Below are 17,378 nucleotides of genomic sequence, written 5' to 3' on the forward strand. Positions count from 1 at the left end.
TGTCATATATATGTTTTGGCCGTTCAGATGTTGGCTGGAATTGGTGGCGTACTGGGTAGAGCCGCTGGGCCGGCAAGCGTGTGCTCCCTGGTTCGATTCCCGTCATTTCCAGTTTTTGTTTTTACTTTGCCGCCATTTTGCTCCCCCCACTTCAAATCATCATGTCTAAGCATAGGTCGTCGCTATCACATTCTCAAACTTTCATAACCTTGAGGAAAAATAGCACATTGTCACAGGAACAAGAACTGACACTTGTAATACTTTATCTACATCATTTATTATTTGAATTCCCATACATTGCAGCTACATGTAGATGTGTAGCAGTTCCACGTGGCTTTAAAACACGGTTGCCTTTATAAGACTCAAAGCTTGGACTCCTTTAGCTTACACACCGTGTGTCATTTTTTTTCCTGAGAAGGAAAAATGGAGAAATCGCCGGTGCACTTTCTCTGTCATCTGTCATCTCCTTCAGATTGTGTTTTTCATCAAGAAAATAATAGGTAACATGCCAGGACTGTAGTTGACATGCCTCTTGAGATCAAACTGGGAAACTCGTGGGATGCATCTAGGTGAAATAAACCACAACAATGTCTGCTCTCAAAACATGCATCACGCTGCCAGTATACAGCCAGTCTTAATGGTCATTTTTATTCTCTGTTTTTATCCCAGGTGCTTGGTAGGAAACCCCAGAGAGAGGAGCTCTGTTGCGTAGCTGCTGAAGCATCCGTACCTCCGGCTGAAGCCACGTTATCTCCTGATCCAGGTACAGATGAGGAAAGTAAAAGGATTGACGTTGTTTGGTGCCAACAACACGCATTGTCTACAGTCCAAACGGCAACCGTAAGAGGATCCTAACAGACCTGCCAACCTCTCAGCCTACGAGCAGCTGAATCCTCTGAGCAGCTGAAGTGAGACTTATATTGTGTAGCATCTTCTACCCCCCTACCCACCCCTATTCAACGCTAACTTTACTGTTTTCTTCTTCCTATTATTTATTTATTCTTTACAGAATTTGGCCAGAACTGTACAGCAGCAGCAGCAGCAGAAGAGGCTGGATGTCACAGAGTGTACATCGACCAATCGCATCCTGTTTCTGCTCACATGCTCGCCCTCAGCTGCACTTCACTCCACCCACTACCTTCTCCGTGTCAGAGAAGGAAGTCAATAGACTGTTTCAGAGGCAGGAACCCTGTAAAGCAGCTGAGCCGGACTATGTCTCCCCATCCGCCCTGAAGCGCTGTGCTGATCGGCTGTCTCCGGTGTTCGCAGACATTTTTAACACCTCACTGGAGACATGCCATGTGCCTGCCTGCCTGCCTGCCTGCTTTAAAGCATCCACCATCATCCCTGTCTCCAAGGACCACAGGACTAAATGACTTCAGACCCATCACCCTGCCCTCTGTGGTAATGAAGTCCATCAGGACTAAAACCTCTCGCGACAAAAACACCTTCTTTCCCTCTGCAGCTAGCCTCATTAACAAGGCCCCGGTCCTCCACTGACACTTCCCCCTTCCAAATAATACGAAAATCTCAGCACATGCCAATACTATTTTATTCAATTTTATATTGTTATTGTATTCTCATGACATTCCTATACAACTTGTTTTTGCTTTTTAACTATATATTTCCAGATGTATTTATGTCAACTGCATGTGTGTCTATGTCTAGCACCTTACCACCAAAGCAAATTCCTTGTACGTGTGAAACACTACTCGTTTGTTTTTTTCTGTTTCTGATCCTGAAATGTTGCTTGAGGTTGTCATTTTTCAATAAAAGACATTTAATTGCTTTCCATCTTACACTGACTATTAGTTTTGGTGTGACCTGATGAGCTTAGTGGTCTCTCCTCTCGGAAAAAAGGCTGACAGCGGCAAAAGTCCTCATCCACCTGGCCGAGGGAATGCTCCTTCTTTTCACTGGGCGATCTTCACGCTTCCAATTTTCCTGCCCGGCCTGTTTTTCGATAACAGTGATGATCAATTGACCATACATGTTGAAACGCTTTCTGATCAATGTAAAAAAAATATGATTCGTGTACTTGGCTGGTTGGCAGGACAGAAGTGATGTGTAAGCAGGTTCTCTCTCCAAAATAGGTTTGGTACTCCTGAGGTCCATGCTGGATTATGAATGTGTTGCTCATATGTCAGCTGCTGACTCTTAATTTTGCAAAAACCTAGATGCCTTGCAATCTTAGGCCCTGAAAACATGTGGTGGAACATTCAGAACATGGTCAGTATCGGCAAGGCAGGTGGAAATGGGTGATGTGCCACTAAGAAGATCTGAAATGGTGCTGACAGATTCAGCCAGTCTCCAGTGGCATGTGGCAATACCTCTTGTAGCCCCCATCTTAAATGACTGCTGGCAGCCTAGGAGTAGATCATTCACAATATAGCCCTCGATCCCCACGTTCTTCCATCGCTCCCTGGGTTTTACCACTACTTACATGTAGAATTTAATATCCAGAATGAACTAAAGGGCAAGTAGACACATGGTGTTGCCTTGTTCACTATTTGATAAATACTACCCATATTCAGTGTTAGTGTTGACTGGATGGTTCTAAGGATCCACATAGCGGGGTTGCATGTTCCATCTACAGAAGTAGAATATATCATTTAAAATACACTGGTTGTTTATGAATTCATTCTGTTGAACTGCTAGCAATTCATTTGCTTTACAGCTGATAGAAGAGAAGGGGTTGAGTAGGCCATTCAAATTCCATGAAATAAGTCAGAAATCAAGTCACTCGTTAGGCGTTCATGAACACAGGATGACAAGAACCCTGAGATGTCAGTGATACTGGAACACATCTGGATAACTGTCAGAGTTAGACACACTGATAAACTCAGAGAAGGTATGCAATGAAGACACAAGCGAGTCAAAGTTATCTTTGGCTGGCCAGGGAGAGACAGTCTGCTACTAATCAGTGACTTCCTTCTCTCAAAGGAGCTGCTCTCTGAACACACCTTTTTATTAGTTCATAAAACACTCAAGATAAATGTGAAATGTATTCAAACCACTTCCATCAAAGTTGACCAAACTAAATAAATGAAAATGTCTTTTAATGATAAGTCATAAGGATAAAGAAACTTCTTAACCAAGCAGTGATAATTTGTGTACAAATCTTCCAACAATAACATTCAAAGAAGGGCTGCTAATAGGGGGGGCGGCAGTGAACAGGACACGAAGGTTCAGTAATCCCTTGTTTAAGAACTGAACCTACTGCTCTCAGCGACTCCTTAAATATGATAAATAGGTATGTAACAAGAAAATGTAATCAATCAATTTGAAACAGTAAAGCATGTTTTCCTTTTTTACTGAGAATGAAATGTTTTTTAAAAGACTTTATTTGTCTGAAGAAAGTTCTGTCCTGCAGTCCAAGCTCACTTGATGGCAGTATTGCACCCTTAAACTAGTCTGCCTGCCGCCGATGGACAGAAGAAGAAGAAGAAGCAGACGAAGAACCACAAGATGGTGGCTACTTGAAGGCCCCTTTACTGCAGCTGTCTGTGGGCTGCAGCTCCCGCTTAAAAAGGAGACAAAGACATGCAGCAGCTTTGGCTTCCGGTCCGAGAAAACATGGTGGGTGAGTTGCGGGCTGACTGGTCAGCCTTGGCTGGGTTGAGTGGTTGTAGGGGCTGAGAAAAGTGTTGGTTTGCAATGAAAGAAAAAAACGTAAATGAAATAAAAAGAGGTATTTTGTGTTTTTCCAAAGCCTAAAACACAGAAGTAGAATGAAAGAGTGAAGAAGTGGAGCCACTCTAGCTGCAGCAAGAAGAAGGACATTGCGCATGCGCGGAACGTTCCGTGACCGTTTTACATGTCATATATATGTTTTGGCCGTTCAGATGTTGGCTGGAATTGGTGGCGTACTGGGTAGAGCCGCTGGGCCGGCAAGCGTGTGCTCCCTGGTTCGATTCCCGTCATTTCCAGTTTTTGTTTTTACTTTGCCGCCATTTTGCTCCCCCCCACTTCAAATCATCATGTCTAAGCATAGGTCGTCGCTATCACATTCTCAAACTTTCATAACCTTGAGGAAAAATAGCACATTGTCACAGGAACAAGAACTGACACTTGTAATACTTTATCTACATCATTTATTATTTGAATTCCCATACATTGCAGCTACATGTAGATGTGTAGCAGTTCCACGTGGCTTTAAAACACGGTTGCCTTTATAAGACTCAAAGCTTGGACTCCTTTAGCTTACACACCGTGTGTCATTTTTTTTCCTGAGAAGGAAAAATGGAGAAATCGCCGGTGCACTTTCTCTGTCATCTGTCATCTCCTTCAGATTGTGTTTTTCATCAAGAAAATAATAGGTAACATGCCAGGACTGTAGTTGACATGCCTCTTGAGATCAAACTGGGAAACTCGTGGGATGCATCTAGGTGAAATAAACCACAACAATGTCTGCTCTCAAAGCATGCATCACGCTGCCAGTATACAGCCAGTCTTAATGGTCATTTTTATTCTCTGTTTTTATCCCAGGTGCTTGGTAGGAAACCCCAGAGAGAGGAGCTCTGTTGCGTAGCTGCTGAAGCATCCGTACCTCCGGCTGAAGCCACGTTATCTCCTGATCCAGGTACAGATGAGGAAAGTAAAAGGATTGACGTTGTTTGGTGCCAACAACACGCATTGTCTACAGTCCAAACGGCAACCGTAAGAGGATCCTAACAGACCTGCCAACCTCTCAGCCTACGAGCAGCTGAATCCTCTGAGCAGCTGAAGTGAGACTTATATTGTGTAGCATCTTCTACCCCCCTACCCACCCCTATTCAACGCTAACTTTACTGTTTTCTTCTTCCTATTATTTATTTATTCTTTACAGAATTTGGCCAGAACTGTACAGCAGCAGCAGCAGCAGAAGAGGCTGGATGTCCCAGAGTGTACATCGACCAATCGCATCCTGTTTCTGCTCACATGCTCGCCCTCAGCTGCACTTCACTCCACCCACTACCTTCTCCGTGTTAGAGAAGGAAGTCAATAGACTGTTTCAGAGGCAGGAACCCTGTGTAAGCAGCTGAGCCGGACTATGTCTCCCCATCCGCCCTGAAGCGCTGTGCTGATCGGCTGTCTCCGGTGTTCGCAGACATTTTTAACACCTCACTGGAGACATGCCATGTGCCTGCCTGCCTGCCTGCCTGCTTTAAAGCATCCACCATCATCCCTGTCTCCAAGGACCACAGGACTAAATGACTTCAGACCCATCACCCTGCCCTCTGTGGTAATGAAGTCCATCAGGACTAAAACCTCTCGCGACAAAAACACCTTCTTTCCCTCTGCAGCTAGCCTCATTAACAAGGCCCCGGTCCTCCACTGACACTTCCCCCTTCCAAATAATACGAAAATCTCAGCACATGCCAATACTATTTTATTCAATTTTATATTGTTATTGTATTCTCATGACATTCCTATACAACTTGTTTTTGCTTTTTAACTATATATTTCCAGATGTATTTATGTCAACTGCATGTGTGTCTATGTCTAGCACCTTACCACCAAAGCAAATTCCTTGTACGTGTGAAACACTACTCGTTTGTTTTTTTCTGTTTCTGATCCTGAAATGTTGCTTGAGGTTGTCATTTTTCAATAAAAGACATTTAATTGCTTTCCATCTTACACTGACTATTAGTTTTGGTGTGACCTGATGAGCTTAGTGGTCTCTCCTCTCGGAAAAAAGGCTGACAGCGGCAGAAGTCCTCATCCACCTGGCCGAGGGAATGCTCCTTCTTTTCACTGGGCGATCTTCACGCTTCCAATTTTCCTGCCCGGCCTGTTTTTCGATAACAGTGATGATCAATTGACCATACATGTTGAAACGCTTTCTGATCAATGTAAAAAAAATATGATTCGTGTACTTGGCTGGTTGGCAGGACAGAAGTGATGTGTAAGCAGGTTCTCTCTCCAAAATAGGTTTGGTACTCCTGAGGTCCATGCTGGATTATGAATGTGTTGCTCATATGTCAGCTGCTGACTCTTAATTTTGCAAAAACCTAGATGCCTTGCAATCTTAGGCCCTGAAAACATGTGGTGGAACATTCAGAACATGGTCAGTATCGGCAAGGCAGGTGGAAATGGGTGATGTGCCACTAAGAAGATCTGAAATGGTGCTGACAGATTCAGCCAGTCTCCAGTGGCATGTGGCAATACCTCTTGTAGCCCCCATCTTAAATGACTGCTGGCAGCCTAGGAGTAGATCATTCACAATATAGCCTTCGAGCCCCACGTTCTTCCATCGCTCCCTGGGTTTTACCACTACTTACATGTAGAATTTAATATCCAGAATGAACTAAAGGGCAAGTAGACACATGGTGTTGCCTTGTTCACTATTTGATAAATACTACCCATATTCAGTGTTAGTGTTGACTGGATGGTTCTAAGGATCCACATAGTGGGGTTGCATGTTCCATCTACAGAAGTAGAATATATCATTTAAAATACACTGGTTGTTTATGAATTCATTCTGTTGAACTGCTAGCAATTCATTTGCTTTACAGCTGATAGAAGAGAAGGGGTTGAGTAGGCCATTCAAATTCCATGAAATAAGTCAGAAATCAAGTCACTCGTTAGGCGTTCATGAACACAGGATGACAAGAACCCTGGGATGTCAGTGATACTGGAACTCATCTAGATAACTAGTTAGACACACTGATAAACTCAGAGAAGGTATGCAATGAAGACACAAGCGAGTCAAAGTTATCTTTGGCTGGCCAGGGAGAGACAGTCTGCTACTAATCAGTGACTTCCTTCTCTCAAAGGAGCTGCTCTCTGAACACACCTTTTTATTAGTTCATAAAACACTCAAGATAAATGTGAAATGTATTCAAACCACTTCCATCAAAGTTGACCAAACTAAATAAATGAAAATGTCTTTTAATGATAAGTCATAAGGATAAAGAAACTTCTTAACCAAGCAGTGATAATTTGTGTACAAATCTTCCAACAATAACATTCAAAGAAGGGCTGCTAATAGGGGGGGCGGCAGTGAACAGGACACGAAGGTTCAGTAATCCCTTGTTTAAGAACTGAACCTACTGCTCTCAGCGACTCCTTAAATATGATAAATAGGTATGTAACAAGAAAATGTAATCAATCAATTTGAAACAGTAAAGCATGTTTTCCTTTTTTACTGAGAATGAAATGTTTTTTAAAAGACTTTATTTGTCTGAAGAAAGTTCTGTCCTGCAGTCCAAGCTCACTTGATGGCAGTATTGCACCCTTAAACTAGTCTGCCTGCCGCCGATGGACAGAAGAAGAAGAAGAAGAAGACGAAGAACCACAAGATGGTGGCTACTTGAAGGCCCCTTTACTGCAGCTGTCTGTGGGCTGCAGCTCCCGCTTAAAAAGGAGACAAAGACATGCAGCAGCTTTGGCTTCCGGTCTGAGAAAACATGGTGGGTGAGTTGCGGGCTGACTGGTCAGCCTTGGCTGGGTTGAGTGGTTGTAGGGGCTGAGAAAAGTGTTGGTTTGCAATGAAAGAAAAAAACGTAAATGAAATAAAAAGAGGTATTTTGTGTTTTTCCAAAGCCTAAAACACAGAAGTAGAATGAAAGAGTGAAGAAGTGGAGCCACTCTAGCTGCAGCAAGAAGAAGGACATTGCGCATGCGCGGAACGTTCCGTGACCGTTTTACATGTCATATATATGTTTTGGCCGTTCAGATGTTGGCTGGAATTGGTGGCGTACTGGGTAGAGCCGCTGGGCCGGCAAGCGTGTGCTCCCTGGTTCGATTCCCGTCATTTCCAGTTTTTGTTTTTACTTTGCCGCCATTTTGCTCCCCCCCACTTCAAATCATCATGTCTAAGCATAGGTCGTCGCTATCACATTCTCAAACTTTCATAACCTTGAGGAAAAATAGCACATTGTCACAGGAACAAGAACTGACACTTGTAATACTTTATCTACATCATTTATTATTTGAATTCCCATACATTGCAGCTACATGTAGATGTGTAGCAGTTCCACGTGGCTTTAAAACACGGTTGCCTTTATAAGACTCAAAGCTTGGACTCCTTTAGCTTACACACCGTGTGTCATTTTTTTTCCTGAGAAGGAAAAATGGAGAAATCGCCGGTGCACTTTCTCTGTCATCTGTCATCTCCTTCAGATTGTGTTTTTCATCAAGAAAATAATAGGTAACATGCCAGGACTGTAGTTGACATGCCTCTTGAGATCAAACTGGGACACTCGTGGGATGCATCTAGGTGAAATAAACCACAACAATGTCTGCTCTCAAAACATGCATCACGCTGCCAGTATACAGCCAGTCTTAATGGTCATTTTTATTCTCTGTTTTTATCCCAGGTGCTTGGTAGGAAACCCCAGAGAGAGGAGCTCTGTTGCGTAGCTGCTGAAGCATCCGTACCTCCGGCTGAAGCCACGTTATCTCCTGATCCAGGTACAGATGAGGAAAGTAAAAGGATTGACGTTGTTTGGTGCCAACAACAGGCATTGTCTACAGTCCAAACGGCAACCGTAAGAGGATCCTAACAGACCTGCCAACCTCTCAGCCTACGAGCAGCAGAATCCTCTGAGCAGCTGAAGTGAGACTTATATTGTGTAGCATCTTCTACCCCCCTACCCACCCCTATTCAACGCTAACTTTACTGTTTTCTTCTTCCTATTATTAATTTATTCTTTACAGAATTTGGCCAGAACTGTACAGCAGCAGCAGCAGCAGCAGAAGAGGCTGGATGTCACAGAGTGTACATCGACCAATCGCATCCTGTTTCTGCTCACATGCTCGCCCTCAGCTGCACTTCACTCCACCCACTACCTTCTCCGTGTCAGAGAAGGAAGTCAATAGACTGTTTCAGAGGCAGGAACCCTGTAAAGCAGCTGAGCCGGACTATGTCTCCCCATCCGCCCTGAAGCGCTGTGCTGATCGGCTGTCTCCGGTGTTCGCAGACATTTTTAACACCTCACTGGAGACATGCCATGTGCCTGCCTGCCTGCCTGCCTGCTTTAAAGCATCCACCATCATCCCTGTCTCCAAGGACCACAGGACTAAATGACTTCAGACCCATCACCCTGCCCTCTGTGGTAATGAAGTCCATCAGGACTAAAACCTCTCGCGACAAAAACACCTTCTTTCCCTCTGCAGCTAGCCTCATTAACAAGGCCCCGGTCCTCCACTGACACTTCCCCCTTCCAAATAATACGAAAATCTCAGCACATGCCAATACTATTTTATTCAATTTTATATTGTTATTGTATTCTCATGACATTCCTATACAACTTGTTTTTGCTTTTTAACTATATATTTCCAGATGTATTTATGTCAACTGCATGTGTGTCTATGTCTAGCACCTTACCACCAAAGCAAATTCCTTGTACGTGTGAAACACTACTCGTTTGTTTTTTTCTGTTTCTGATCCTGAAATGTTGCTTGAGGTTGTCATTTTTCAATAAAAGACATTTAATTGCTTTCCATCTTACACTGACTATTAGTTTTGGTGTGACCTGATGAGCTTAGTGGTCTCTCCTCTCGGAAAAAAGGCTGACAGCGGCAGAAGTCCTCATCCACCTGGCCGAGGGAATGCTCCTTCTTTTCACTGGGCGATCTTCACGCTTCCAATTTTCCTGCCCGGCCTGTTTTTCGATAACAGTGATGATCACTTGACCATACATGTTGAAACGCTTTCTGATCAATGTAAAAAAAATATGATTCGTGTACTTGGCTGGTTGGCAGGACAGAAGTGATGTGTAAGCAGGTTCTCTCTCCAAAATAGGTTTGGTACTCCTGAGGTCCATGCTGGATTATGAATGTGTTGCTCATATGTCAGCTGCTGACTCTTAATTTTGCAAAAACCTAGATGCCTTGCAATCTTAGGCCCTGAAAACATGTGGTGGAACATTCAGAACATGGTCAGTATCGGCAAGGCAGGTGGAAATGGGTGATGTGCCACTAAGAAGATCTGAAATGGTGCTGACAGATTCAGCCAGTCTCCAGTGGCATGTGGCAATACCTCTTGTAGCCCCCATCTTAAATGACTGCTGGCAGCCTAGGAGTAGATCATTCACAATATAGCCCTCGATCCCCACGTTCTTCCATCGCTCCCTGGGTTTTACCACTACTTACATGTAGAATTTAATATCCAGAATGAACTAAAGGGCAAGTAGACACATGGTGTTGCCTTGTTCACTATTTGATAAATACTACCCATATTCAGTGTTAGTGTTGACTGGATGGTTCTAAGGATCCACATAGTGGGGTTGCATGTTCCATCTACAGAAGTAGAATATATCATTTAAAATACACTGGTTGTTTATGAATTCATTCTGTTGAACTGCTAGCAATTCATTTGCTTTACAGCTGATAGAAGAGAAGGGGTTGAGTAGGCCATTCAAATTCCATGAAATAAGTCAGAAATCAAGTCACTCGTTAGGCGTTCATGAACACAGGATGACAAGAACCCTGGGATGTCAGTGATACTGGAACTCATCTAGATAACTAGTTAGACACACTGATAAACTCAGAGAAGGTATGCAATGAAGACACAAGCGAGTCAAAGTTATCTTTGGCTGGCCAGGGAGAGACAGTCTGCTACTAATCAGTGACTTCCTTCTCTCAAAGGAGCTGCTCTCTGAACACACCTTTTTATTAGTTCATAAAACACTCAAGATAAATGTGAAATGTATTCAAACCACTTCCATCAAAGTTGACCAAACTAAATAAATGAAAATGTCTTTTAATGATAAGTCATAAGGATAAAGAAACTTCTTAACCAAGCAGTGATAATTTGTGTACAAATCTTCCAACAATAACATTCAAAGAAGGGCTGCTAATAGGGGGGGCGGCAGTGAACAGGACACGAAGGTTCAGTAATCCCTTGTTTAAGAACTGAACCTACTGCTCTCAGCGACTCCTTAAATATGATAAATAGGTATGTAACAAGAAAATGTAATCAATCAATTTGAAACAGTAAAGCATGTTTTCCTTTTTTACTGAGAATGAAATGTTTTTTAAAAGACTTTATTTGTCTGAAGAAAGTTCTGTCCTGCAGTCCAAGCTCACTTGATGGCAGTATTGCACCCTTAAACTAGTCTGCCTGCCGCCGATGGACAGAAGAAGAAGAAGAAGAAGACGAAGAACCACAAGATGGTGGCTACTTGAAGGCCCCTTTACTGCAGCTGTCTGTGGGCTGCAGCTCCCGCTTAAAAAGGAGACAAAGACATGCAGCAGCTTTGGCTTCCGGTCCGAGAAAACATGGTGGGTGAGTTGCGGGCTGACTGGTCAGCCTTGGCTGGGTTGAGTGGTTGTAGGGGCTGAGAAAAGTGTTGGTTTGCAATGAAAGAAAAAAACGTAAATGAAATAAAAAGAGGTATTTTGTGTTTTTCCAAAGCCTAAAACACAGAAGTAGAATGAAAGAGTGAAGAAGTGGAGCCACTCTAGCTGCAGCAAGAAGAAGGACATTGCGCATGCGCGGAACGTTCCGTGACCGTTTTACATGTCATATATATGTTTTGGCCGTTCAGATGTTGGCTGGAATTGGTGGCGTACTGGGTAGAGCCGCTGGGCCGGCAAGCGTGTGCTCCCTGGTTCGATTCCCGTCATTTCCAGTTTTTGTTTTTACTTTGCCGCCATTTTGCTCCCCCCCACTTCAAATCATCATGTCTAAGCATAGGTCGTCGCTATCACATTCTCAAACTTTCATAACCTTGAGGAAAAATAGCACATTGTCACAGGAACAAGAACTGACACTTGTAATACTTTATCTACATCATTTATTATTTGAATTCCCATACATTGCAGCTACATGTAGATGTGTAGCAGTTCCACGTGGCTTTAAAACACGGTTGCCTTTATAAGACTCAAAGCTTGGACTCCTTTAGCTTACACACCGTGTGTCATTTTTTTTCCTGAGAAGGAAAAATGGAGAAATCGCCGATGCACTTTCTCTGTCATCTGTCATCTCCTTCAGATTGTGTTTTTCATCAAGAAAATAATAGGTAACATGCCAGGACTGTAGTTGACATGCCTCTTGAGATCAAACTGGGAAACTCGTGGGATGCATCTAGGTGAAATAAACCACAACAATGTCTGCTCTCAAAACATGCATCACGCTGCCAGTATACAGCCAGTCTTAATGGTCATTTTTATTCTCTGTTTTTATCCCAGGTGCTTGGTAGGAAACCCCAGAGAGAGGAGCTCTGTTGCGTAGCTGCTGAAGCATCCGTACCTCCGGCTGAAGCCACGTTATCTCCTGATCCAGGTACAGATGAGGAAAGTAAAAGGATTGACGTTGTTTGGTGCCAACAACACGCATTGTCTACAGTCCAAACGGCAACCGTAAGAGGATCCTAACAGACCTGCCAACCTCTCAGCCTACGAGCAGCTGAATCCTCTGAGCAGCTGAAGTGAGACTTATATTGTGTAGCATCTTCTACCCCCCTACCCACCCCTATTCAACGCTAACTTTACTGTTTTCTTCTTCCTATTATTAATTTATTCTTTACAGAATTTGGCCAGAACTGTACAGCAGCAGCAGCAGCAGAAGAGGCTGGATGCCACAGAGTGTACATCGACCAATCGCATCCTGTTTCTGCTCACATGCTCGCCCTCAGCTGCACTTCACTCCACCCACTACCTTCTCCGTGTCAGAGAAGGAAGTCAATAGACTGTTTCAGAGGCAGGAACCCTGTAAAGCAGCTGAGCCGGACTATGTCTCCCCATCCGCCCTGAAGCGCTGTGCTGATCGGCTGTCTCCGGTGTTCGCAGACATTTTTAACACCTCACTGGAGACATGCCATGTGCCTGCCTGCCTGCCTGCCTGCTTTAAAGCATCCACCATCATCCCTGTCTCCAAGGACCACAGGACTAAATGACTTCAGACCCATCACCCTGCCCTTTGTGGTAATGAAGTCCATCAGGACTAAAACCTCTCGCGACAAAAACACCTTCTTTCCCTCTGCAGCTAGCCTCATTAACAAGGCCCCGGTCCTCCACTGACACTTCCCCCTTCCAAATAATACGAAAATCTCAGCACATGCCAATACTATTTTATTCAATTTTATATTGTTATTGTATTCTCATGACATTCCTATACAACTTGTTTTTGCTTTTTAACTATATATTTCCAGATGTATTTATGTCAACTGCATGTGTGTCTATGTCTAGCACCTTACCACCAAAGCAAATTCCTTGTACGTGTGAAACACTACTCGTTTGTTTTTTTCTGTTTCTGATCCTGAAATGTTGCTTGAGGTTGTCATTTTTCAATAAAAGACATTTAATTGCTTTCCATCTTACACTGACTATTAGTTTTGGTGTGACCTGATGAGCTTAGTGGTCTCTTCTCTCGGAAAAAAGGCTGACAGCGGCAGAAGTCCTCATCCACCTGGCCGAGGGAATGCTCCTTCTTTTCACTGGGCGATCTTCACGCTTCCAATTTTCCTGCCCGGCCTGTTTTTCGATAACAGTGATGATCACTTGACCATACATGTTGAAACGCTTTCTGATCAATGTAAAAAAAATATGATTCGTGTACTTGGCTGGTTGGCAGGACAGAAGTGATGTGTAAGCAGGTTCTCTCTCCAAAATAGGTTTGGTACTCCTGAGGTCCATGCTGGATTATGAATGTGTTGCTCATATGTCAGCTGCTGACTCTTCATTTTGCAAAAACCTAGATGCCTTGCAATCTTAGGCCCTGAAAACATGTGGTGGAACATTCAGAACATGGTCAGTATCGGCAAGGCAGGTGGAAATGGGTGATGTGCCACTAAGAAGATCTGAAATGGTGCTGACAGATTCAGCCAGTCTCCAGTGGCATGTGGCAATACCTCTTGTAGCCCCCATCTTAAATGACTGCTGGCAGCCTAGGAGTAGATCATTCACAATATAGCCCTCGATCCCCACGTTCTTCCATCGCTCCCTGGGTTTTTCCACTACTTACATGTAGAATTTAATATCCAGAATGAACTAAAGGGCAAGTAGACACATGGTGTTGCCTTGTTCACTATTACTTTGATAAATACTACCCATATTCAGTGTTAGTGTTGACTGGATGGTTCTAAGGATCCACATAGCGGGGTTGCATGTTCCATCTACAGAAGTAGAATATATCATTTAAAATACACTGGTTGTTTATGAATTCATTCTGTTGAACTGCTAGCAATTCATTTGCTTTACAGCTGATAGAAGGGAAGGGGTTGAGTAGGCCATTCAAATTCCATGAAATAAGTCAGAAATCAAGTCACTCGTTAGGCGTTCATGAACACAGGATGACAAGAACCCTGGGATGTCAGTGATACTGGAACTCATCTAGATAACTAGTTAGACACACTGATAAACTCAGAGAAGGTATGCAATGAAGACACAAGCGAGTCAAAGTTATCTTTGGCTGGCCAGGGAGAGACAGTCTGCTACTAATCAGTGACTTCCTTCTCTCAAAGGAGCTGCTCTCTGAACACACCTTTTTATTAGTTCATAAAACACTCAAGATAAATGTGAAATGTATTCAAACCACTTCCATCAAAGTTGACCAAACTAAATAAATGAAAATGTCTTTTAATGATAAGTCATAAGGATAAAGAAACTTCTTAACCAAGCAGTGATAATTTGTGTACAAATCTTCCAACAATAACATTCAAAGAAGGGCTGCTAATAGGGGGGGCGGCAGTGAACAGGACACGAAGGTTCAGTAATCCCTTGTTTAAGAACTGAACCTACTGCTCTCAGCGACTCCTTAAATATGATAAATAGGTATGTAACAAGAAAATGTAATCAATCAATTTGAAACAGTAAAGCATGTTTTCCTTTTTTACTGAGAATGAAATGTTTTTTAAAAGACTTTATTTGTCTGAACAAAGTTCTGTCCTGCAGTCCAAGCTCACTTGATGGCAGTATTGCACCCTTAAACTAGTCTGCCTGCCGCCGATGGACAGAAGAAGAAGAAGAAGAAGAAGACGAAGAACCACAAGATGGTGGCTACTTGAAGGCCCCTTTACTGCAGCTGTCTGTGGGCTGCAGCTCCCGCTTAAAAAGGAGACAAAGACATGCAGCAGCTTTGGCTTCCGGTCCGAGAAAACATGGTGGGTGAGTTGCGGGCTGACTGGTCAGCCTTGGCTGGGTTGAGTGGTTGTAGGGGCTGAGAAAAGTGTTGGTTTGCAATGAAAGAAAAAAACGTAAATGAAATAAAAAGAGGTATTTTGTGTTTTTCCAAAGCCTAAAACACAGAAGTAGAATGAAAGAGTGAAGAAGTGGAGCCACTCTAGCTGCAGCAAGAAGAAGGACATTGCGCATGCGCGGAACGTTCCGTGACCGTTTTACATGTCATATATATGTTTTGGCCGTTCAGATGTTGGCTGGAATTGGTGGCGTACTGGGTAGAGCCGCTGGGCCGGCAAGCGTGTGCTCCCTGGTTCGATTCCCGTCATTTCCAGTTTTTGTTTTTGTTTTTACTTTGCCGCCATTTTGCTCCCCCCCACTTCAAATCATCATGTCTAAGCATAGGTCGTCGCTATCACATTCTCAAACTTTCATAACCTTGAGGAAAAATAGCACATTGTCACAGGAACAAGAACTGACACTTGTAATACTTTATCTACATTATTTATTATTTGAATTCCCATACATTGCAGCTACATGTAGATGTGTAGCAGTTCCACGTGGCTTTAAAACACGGTTGCCTTTATAAGACTCAAAGCTTGGACTCCTTTAGCTTACACACCGTGTGTCATTTTTTTTCCTGAGAAGGAAAAATGGAGAAATCGCCGATGCACTTTCTCTGTCATCTGTCATCTCCTTCAGATTGTGTTTTTCATCAAGAAAATAATAGGTAACATGCCAGGACTGTAGTTGACATGCCTCTTGAGATCAAACTGGGAAACTCGTGGGATGCATCTAGGTGAAATAAACCACAACAATGTCTGCTCTCAAAACATGCATCACGCTGCCAGTATACAGCCAGTCTTAATGGTCATTTTTATTCTCTGTTTTTATCCCAGGTGCTTGGTAGGAAACCCCAGAGAGAGGAGCTCTGTTGCGTAGCTGCTGAAGCATCCGTACCTCCGGCTGAAGCCACGTTATCTCCTGATCCAGGTACAGATGAGGAAAGTAAAAGGATTGACGTTGTTTGGTGCCAACAACACGCATTGTCTACAGTCCAAACGGCAACCGTAAGAGGATCCTAACAGACCTGCCAACCTCTCAGCCTACGAGCAGCTGAATCCTCTGAGCAGCTGAAGTGAGACTTATATTGTGTAGCATCTTCTACCCCCCTACCCACCCCTATTCAACGCTAACTTTACTGTTTTCTTCTTCCTATTATTAATTTATTCTTTACAGAATTTGGCCAGAACTGTACAGCAGCAGCAGCAGCAGCAGAAGAGGCTGGATGTCACAGAGTGTACATCGACCAATCGCATCCTGTTTCTGCTCACATGCTCGCCCTCAGCTGCACTTCACTCCACCCACTACCTTCTCCGTGTCAGAGAAGGAAGTCAATAGACTGTTTCAGAGGCAGGAACCCTGTAAAGCAGCTGAGCCGGACTATGTCTCCCCATCCGCCCTGAAGCGCTGTGCTGATCGGCTGTCTCCGGTGTTCGCAGACATTTTTAACAACTCACTGGAGACATGCCATGTGCCTGCCTGCCTGCCTGCTTTAAAGCATCCACCATCATCCCTGTCTCCAAGGACCACAGGACTAAATGACTTCAGACCCATCACCCTGCCCTCTGTGGTAATGAAGTCCATCAGGACTAAAACCTCTCGCGACAAAAACACCTTCTTTCCCTCTGCAGCTAGCCTCATTAACAAGGCCCCGGTCCTCCACTGACACTTCCCCCTTCCAAATAATACGAAAATCTCAGCACATGCCAATACTATTTTATTGAATTTTATATTGTTATTGTATTCTCATGACATTCCTATACAACTTGTTTTTGCTTTTTAACTATATATTTCCAGATGTATTTATGTCAACTGCATGTGTGTCTATGTCTAGCACCTTACCACCAAAGCAAATTCCTTGTACGTGTGAAACACTACTCGTTTGTTTTTTTCTGTTTCTGATCCTGAAATGTTGCTTGAGGTTGTCATTTTTCAATAAAAGACATTTAATTGCTTTCCATCTTACACTGACTATTAGTTTTGGTGTGACCTGATGAGCTTAGTGGTCTCTCCTCTCGGAAAAAAGGCTGACAGCGGCAGAAGTCCTCATCCACCTGGCCGAGGGAATGCTCCTTCTTTTCACTGGGCGATCTTCACGCTTCCAATTTTCCTGCCCGGCCTGTTTTTCGATAACAGTGATGATCAATTGACCATACATGTTGAAACGCTTTCTGATCAATGTAAAAAAAATATGATTCGTGTACTTGGCTGGTTGGCAGGACAGAAGTGATGTGTAAGCAGGTTCTCTCTCCAAAATAGGTTTGGTA

General features: G+C 43.5%; 5 long non-coding RNA genes across 11 annotated transcripts in view; all 5 read left to right on the top strand.

Annotated features, from left to right (window-relative positions):
• Window positions 1-1,805, top strand: part of LOC124879924 — a 3,021-nt gene extending 1,216 nt beyond the window's left edge. For both annotated transcript variants that reach the window (XR_007041162.1, XR_007041163.1), the window contains exons 3-4: window positions 670-908; window positions 1,010-1,805. This is a non-coding gene — a long non-coding RNA (uncharacterized LOC124879924). The remainder of the gene's footprint in view (window positions 1-669; window positions 909-1,009) is intronic.
• Window positions 1,806-3,238: 1,433 nt separating this feature from the next.
• LOC124879927 lies at window positions 3,239-9,442 on the top strand. 3 transcript variants are annotated; one of them, XR_007041168.1, is made up of 4 exons: window positions 3,239-3,253; window positions 3,361-3,579; window positions 4,489-4,727; window positions 8,644-9,442. It is a non-coding gene; the product is annotated as an uncharacterized LOC124879927 (long non-coding RNA). The 3 variants fall into 3 exon arrangements; XR_007041166.1 differs by lacking the exon at window positions 8,644-9,442 and adding an exon at window positions 4,829-5,625; XR_007041167.1 differs by lacking the exon at window positions 8,644-9,442 and adding an exon at window positions 4,829-5,625 and having other exon boundaries at window positions 3,374-3,579.
• Window positions 6,961-8,474, top strand: LOC124879931. 2 transcript variants are annotated; one of them, XR_007041172.1, is made up of 3 exons: window positions 6,961-7,068; window positions 7,176-7,394; window positions 8,304-8,474. It is a non-coding gene; the product is annotated as an uncharacterized LOC124879931 (long non-coding RNA). The 2 variants fall into 2 exon arrangements; XR_007041173.1 differs by having other exon boundaries at window positions 6,965-7,068; window positions 7,189-7,394; window positions 8,304-8,473.
• A 1,428-nt stretch (window positions 9,443-10,870) lies between the features above and the next one.
• Window positions 10,871-13,256, top strand: LOC124879926. Of its 2 annotated transcripts, none has more exons than XR_007041164.1 (4): window positions 10,871-10,885; window positions 10,993-11,211; window positions 12,121-12,359; window positions 12,461-13,256. It is a non-coding gene; the product is annotated as an uncharacterized LOC124879926 (long non-coding RNA). The 2 variants fall into 2 exon arrangements; XR_007041165.1 differs by having other exon boundaries at window positions 11,006-11,211.
• Window positions 13,257-14,688: 1,432 nt separating this feature from the next.
• On the top strand, window positions 14,689-17,082 carry LOC124879928. 2 transcript variants are annotated; one of them, XR_007041169.1, is made up of 4 exons: window positions 14,689-14,703; window positions 14,811-15,032; window positions 15,948-16,186; window positions 16,288-17,082. It is a non-coding gene; the product is annotated as an uncharacterized LOC124879928 (long non-coding RNA). The 2 variants fall into 2 exon arrangements; XR_007041170.1 differs by having other exon boundaries at window positions 14,824-15,032.
• Window positions 17,083-17,378: the final 296 nt, after the last annotated feature.

Source organism: Girardinichthys multiradiatus, chromosome 13 (genome assembly GCF_021462225.1).
Source record: "Girardinichthys multiradiatus isolate DD_20200921_A chromosome 13, DD_fGirMul_XY1, whole genome shotgun sequence".
NCBI lineage: Eukaryota > Metazoa > Chordata > Actinopteri > Cyprinodontiformes > Goodeidae > Girardinichthys > Girardinichthys multiradiatus.